The following is a 6065-nucleotide window of genomic DNA, read 5'->3' as shown; positions in this document are numbered from 1 at the left end:
TGAGCACAAAGCTTGTCGGGACACAGACTTCTCATGGGACGTTGGGACGGAAGGCTTGAAAAGCCAACTCATCCAAACGGATTTCAGCCTTTTCAGTATGTGAGGATCACGTCATTCTATGATTTCCACGTGAGAAAATGCTTTTTTCAAGGACAGCGTTCATGCTAGAAAAATGTATTAAAAAGGCTACAGTTTCTATTAAGAGCCCCCAAACCCATATCTTATCAGGAACAGCACTGTGCTGAACTTCTCCAATGGGATCCCCACTTTGATCTTGCGGCAGTTCTCACAATGCCTTTATTGTAGTCCCAAATGCCTCTTGGGAAGGAGGGAAACATTATAATTCACCCTTAATAAGGGAGATAACAGGCTGCTGGGAGGGAAAGGCCCAAATTCTGGGAGCAGGGCTGGTGACTCCACACCCACTCACCTGCATGTTCCCAGAGAGACGGGAGCCCCGAGCCATCGGGGCAGGCTGTAAGGAATCGACACGCTACATCTGAACCCTATTGAAAAATAATAAAAAGGTAATGACTTTGTCATTACTGGACATGGGTTCGTCTGTTGGCACGGGGGGAGGCAGGGAGGTTTTCTGCGCTCAGGCCATAAATAACGTTTCCCATTATCCTCTGCAGTTCCCATGCATTCCTCAGCCCCTGCCTTGCCTCCATTCCTCCCGATGAACCCTGCATGACATCACGTTGGGCTGCTATGGGGAAAAGGAGAGGGCCAAGCGGGTCCTGGTGCCTGTGCTCCAGTGCCAACGGGAGGTAACATAGTGACCTGTTCTTGCCCAGGAAGTGTGGGGTGACCACAGGGCAGCGAGGTTCAGCCCAGGACATGTATTGGAAGGATCGGATTTCAGGCAGACCCATAGATAAATGGAAGTTGGTCACAAAGCCTGGCGTTGAAGCACAAACCGGTTATTAAAAGGCCCAAATAAATGGTGGGAACTCTGTCTCGAAGCAAAATCAGGGCACATCTGTGTTCGGTGGAAGGCATTCCAAATTGCACGCCTCACTGTGTGGAGTTTGCTGGTGCTGGGATGGGAGGGACGCAGAGAGAGGCTGGGATGTGGGGCCTGCCTGGAAACAGCAGCCCTTACACCAAAGGTGTGCTTTCAAGTCAGTGTCCTGAGATGCAAGATGCCTACAAGGGTATTTTTAAAACTGCATTTATATAACTAGCTTGATATAATTAAGGACTGATTTCAGCTCAAACAAAATAACTCCCTCTTGCACCCCAATTCAAGTCTCCACACTGAGAATTGCATCTGTTGGACTAAATTAGTTGGAAAATCAGGACAGCGTGGTGCTGTAAACAGACGTCGAGCTGCAGAGGATATTCCAGTTCTGTGTCCAGCTCTGCCACTGATTCACCGTGTCCCTAGGCAAACCTCTTAAGTTTTCCCATCTATAAAGTGTAATAAAACCTGTGTAGATGCCAGGTGATGTAGGCCTTAATTAATTAGTAAATTAATATAATGAACTCTAACTTGAAGGTCTGTATCAGCACAAATGAATTGTTAATATAAATTTTTATTATTTACTGCTATTTAGTTGATTATTTTCGAACACAGGCAGGCTATTACAAACATACAACTTCACACTTGAATTTCAGTTTTATTATTGTTGGTGCTTATTTATTATTGTTTTCTTCTACCTTTATGTATTGCCTTTAGTGGCCTCTCTTAGAACCGAGCCCCAAAGCAGTGCACGTTACCCAGGCACACAGAACAGTGGGAAATTTTGGGGCAGAGCTGGCTTTAACTGCCAGATACAGCCGGCTAAGTGCCAGGAGTTCTGCTTGAACCTCTGCACAGATTTAAGGCAAATAAAGCAGATAAGAATGGATTCTGAGCAAATTCTTATCTCCCCTAATTTATGCCAGCCAAAAATCAGTATCAGTCTGTGCACCTGCAGCATGCCTCACACACATTTATTGTATGCTTGCATACTGATAGTCTTTATATATATATTTCTAAACAAAAGTGAGACGTTTCAAAAGCAGGGCCTGATCCCCTCCGGTACAAACACGTGTTGCCCCACTGCTGCCAGTGAAGCAATGCGGGACGTGGTGCGGGCTGCCCCGCTCCTTCCATCAGCTGCTGTGAGAAAACAGCACTTGACAAACAATGGCCACATGACATTCTGTAACTGCTTGTGCCACTCTTACGATAAAAAAATGAAAGCAGATAATATTATGTTTGCAGTTGAAAAAATGCCTCCTCCTCCTTTGCAATTACTTTTCATTTTCCATTACGAAACAAACTAAATCCACAAGAGTTTTCTAGTACGTGTCAGGGTGGTTTCTTCATTCTTGCAGCAAGTCGTAAAGCAGGAGGAGAGGTTCTGGGAGGCACCTGGGGCTGGTGAGGGTCCCTTGTGGCACCTGGTGGTGGCTGTGGAGGTGTCTGTATGGAGCACAGACCGGCCCGGAGCACTTTGGTAGGTGAGACCTCGGCCTCCTCCTCACCTCCCAGAGATCAGGTGCTCCTCTGGGGAGTTAATGAGCAGCCCTCCATCCCCCCTCCAAGTACCCTATCACAGCAGGGTGAGCTGAGGACAGAATCAAAGCCTTCAGCGTGAATTTCTGGGCTTTTATAATTTTAATCCTGGCCTTCTTGTGTTGTCTTAGCACTGTTTTTCTTGGGTGAGTAATTTTTTAAGGCTAAGGACAATTTTCTCAGGCTGCAGATGCACAGCTGAACCAGATGGGTGTGTGTTCTGAGCCCTGTCCTGGCTGTCACGGCTCCCCAGCAGGGAGGTGCATGGTAGGTCCTTGCTGCGTGACCCTACACAGGCTGCAGACACCCACCCAGCATGGGCAGAAAAGCCCCCCAGCCTCCCAGTGGTCCCCAGTGAGGGAACCGTTCCCAAAGCTGGGGCTGAGAGGGAAGTTTCTGGATTTAGCTGCGAGTTTTGGACAGCTAACATATCCAATAATGAGCTTGGATGTTACTATTTCTAATTACTGAATGATAAATAGCACGAAAGGTGTCCTACAATTTCAGTCTGTGGAAATTTATTTGAATTATGTGTTATAATACCAATAACACCAATATGTTATGGGCAGTAAGTTTGCAGTGAGCAGGATGTCCTCTCCACAAGGGGAGCAGCTGATGACGGAGCTGCATGCTATGGGAACTAACTGGGAGTACGTGGAACCTGCTGGGAGATGGAGAGGCATGAGGAATGGGAGCTGCCAATGGCCTCATGCAGCCAGCATGTCTGGTAAATGTCCAGGCAGACAGAAAGTAGTGAAGGTAGGACCCATAGCTGTGTGAGGTCTCAGTGGTTATAGGAAATCTGGTAAAGAAAACCAGAAGGGAAATGGAATGATGATGTCCATGATTCCTTTTGGAATTTTCCCACTGTTGAGTTGTACACTGAAAAAAGAATGGAGAAAAATGAGAGATGTGGTTGGAACTGAACAGGTCTTCAATCCCAGTGGGACTGAAGAGGCCTGGGGCAGGTCAGACCCTGGGCAATGTGCAAGGAACCTCCACTGGACAGGAGCAGAGCAGTGCTGAGCTGCCCGCTCCCAGGCACACCTCGCTCTGCTTACGCTCCCTGTTGGGTTTGATGGTGCTTCTAAACCATAGCGTGGGTTTGGTCAGAAAGAAAGTTGTATTTTAGTGGGCATCAGAGTGGAATCAGTGCGTCCAGAAGTGGAAAAAGACTCTTGAGATTGCGTCACCAATGGCCATCTGGCTCCTTCCTCAGTCTTTCTGTATTTCAGACCCACTTTTATGATAGATGCAGATGCCAGCGCTTATGGTTTGGGGGCAGTATTGACACAAGAACACAAAAGACTTCTCAGGGTGGTGCCTTATTACAACACTAAATTAGCTGGAGAGAGATTACTGCACCACTTAAAAGGAACTCCTGCAATGGTTAAATCTATACAACATTTTCATCCTCTGTTCAACGCGGAAGTAAAATTGCTTTGGGTTGATGACAGGAAGATGCTGCATAAATAGTTAAGTATGCATCATTTGCAATTTGCTAAATTATTTTATTTCTATCTAGACCAGGCTGTGCAAGGTGTCATTACCTCATGCTCTATCTGATGGAGGAGCCTTTACTGGGAAGGAGTAGCATGGCAGGCACCAGCCTTGGGCTGAGCGGGGCTCTGTGTGGGCGAACTTCAGCAAGCAGGGACAGAAAGGTCAGAAGGCAGCAGCGAGCACTGCGACAGGGCTCTGCAAGCAGCACAGGGAGCTGAGGGGCAGGCTGGGCTGGGGGCTGCCTGGGGGGCAGCGGGCGGTGCAAAGAGCTCTGCAAAGCACATGTCACCACGCTGTGCCCCAAGGAGGGCAGCGCCGTGGTGCTCTGCAGCGTCCCAGCAAGGGGATGGCTGCCGTGCTCAGCACCTCAGATGAGAGAAATGCAAAAAAGCAAAGAAGAGAAAATAATAAGAAGTAAATGCAATTAAAAATAACGATTCAGACTTAATTAAAGGGCCTTCTTCTCCCAACCCTTCATTCTTCAGGGATGCCTCATAAGGAGAAGAATCCATAGCTTGGGACCTGCTCTTTCATACTTTTGCACAAGGAGCTGGGTCACTGACATTCAGCAGCACATGGGCTGTACTCTGGCAGTGTCTCTCCAGCATACAGATTCAACAGGTTTGGGCTTTGTAATGTTAGGATTTTATAAATACTTGCCACAGTTCCTGTAACTATCTCACGCAGTCCTATTTACTTCAATTATCCCCCCCTTTATATCCCCATTTTCCTGCTTTCTTATTGTGAGCAGATACAACCAAGTAAGTACAGAATAACAAATACCAAACAATATGCAGATAAACAAGAGCCTGAATTCTGCAGATGCAGACAGGTGAAACGCTCCGAGTATTTGCACAGCACTGTGTCCCGTCAGCACAGCCTTGTGAGACTCCCCATGCTTACAGGACCTCAATACTGAGCTGAATGGATGCGTGTTGCTGAACATCCCTGCTCAAAATCCATGAGTCTGCCCCACCCCAGCTGCCTGGCTGCGGGATTTTCTCCAAAGCTGTTGAGAACCCATTCCTTTGGAAGGTTCCTACTCGACTTTGGGGAGCACAAGGCCGCGTGGCCGAGCTCCTTGCATAAACGTGGCTGCTAGAAACATGTCATTCCAGAGCTGTGGATCAAAGCAGAGCTCCAAATATTGGAGGACTCACAATAAAAGCTCAGGAGCTGGCAGCAGTCCTGCAAACACTCACGTCGATGAGTCACTTTTACTCACATGAGTAGTCACAGCGAAATCAGAGGAATTAGCCTATTATTATTAATTATTGTTATTATTTACGTGTGTGGCAATAGCACGTAGGAGCCGCCATTGCAGAGCTGGGCCCCAATTGTGCAAGGTGCCAGTAAATCCAGCACAAAAGCCAGGTTTCTGCCCCAAAATGTGAACAGCAGGCTGGAAACAACAGGTGGAGAGCTCCTGCAAGGGGCTGTGCGTGAGTGTGAGTTTGTGTGTGAGTGTGTGAACGTGTGTGTGCCACCACAGGGCTCCCAGGCTGTGGGTGGAGGGGCTGTGGGCAGCACTCGCCCTCCAGCAGCCCCGAGTGGGGCATTGCACCCTGCAGAGGGACCCACGGGTGGGTGCTTTGGCAGGGCTGCAGCTGCAGATTGTGCCGAAGTAACTACAGCCTAAGTGGTTGAAAGACAGGGCTGAGGAAGTGGGTAGAGCTGAAAAGCAGAGGTTTTGCAGCGCAGTGCTGGGATCCAGGTGAGTGCTCGTGGGGAGAGGAAACCCCTGTGGATCCAACCTGCAGCGCTGCCCACTTGGCTGCAGCCCGGCCGGACACCCCCAGCCTCGCACACAGATGCAGCACAGCGTGGTTTGTTCTGGATTTGAGTAACACCCAAACCGAGTGTCAGCAAAAGAAAAGAAAACAAAACAAAACAAAGTTTGGAAGTTTGTAACATAGAAACTGAGCGTTGTGCTTACTGACATCAGCCGGGAATACAGAAATGGATAAGCCCCGGCGCTGTCGGTGGGGTTCAGCCGTAGGGAACCGCGGTGAGCGCAGCTCCCCGTGCCGGCAGCGCCGCGCGGGACGCCGGGCTC

This window comes from Meleagris gallopavo, chromosome 23, assembly GCF_000146605.3.
Source record: "Meleagris gallopavo isolate NT-WF06-2002-E0010 breed Aviagen turkey brand Nicholas breeding stock chromosome 23, Turkey_5.1, whole genome shotgun sequence".
NCBI classification, from domain to species: Eukaryota; Metazoa; Chordata; class Aves; order Galliformes; family Phasianidae; genus Meleagris; species Meleagris gallopavo.
This window is presented reverse-complemented; position numbering follows the sequence as displayed.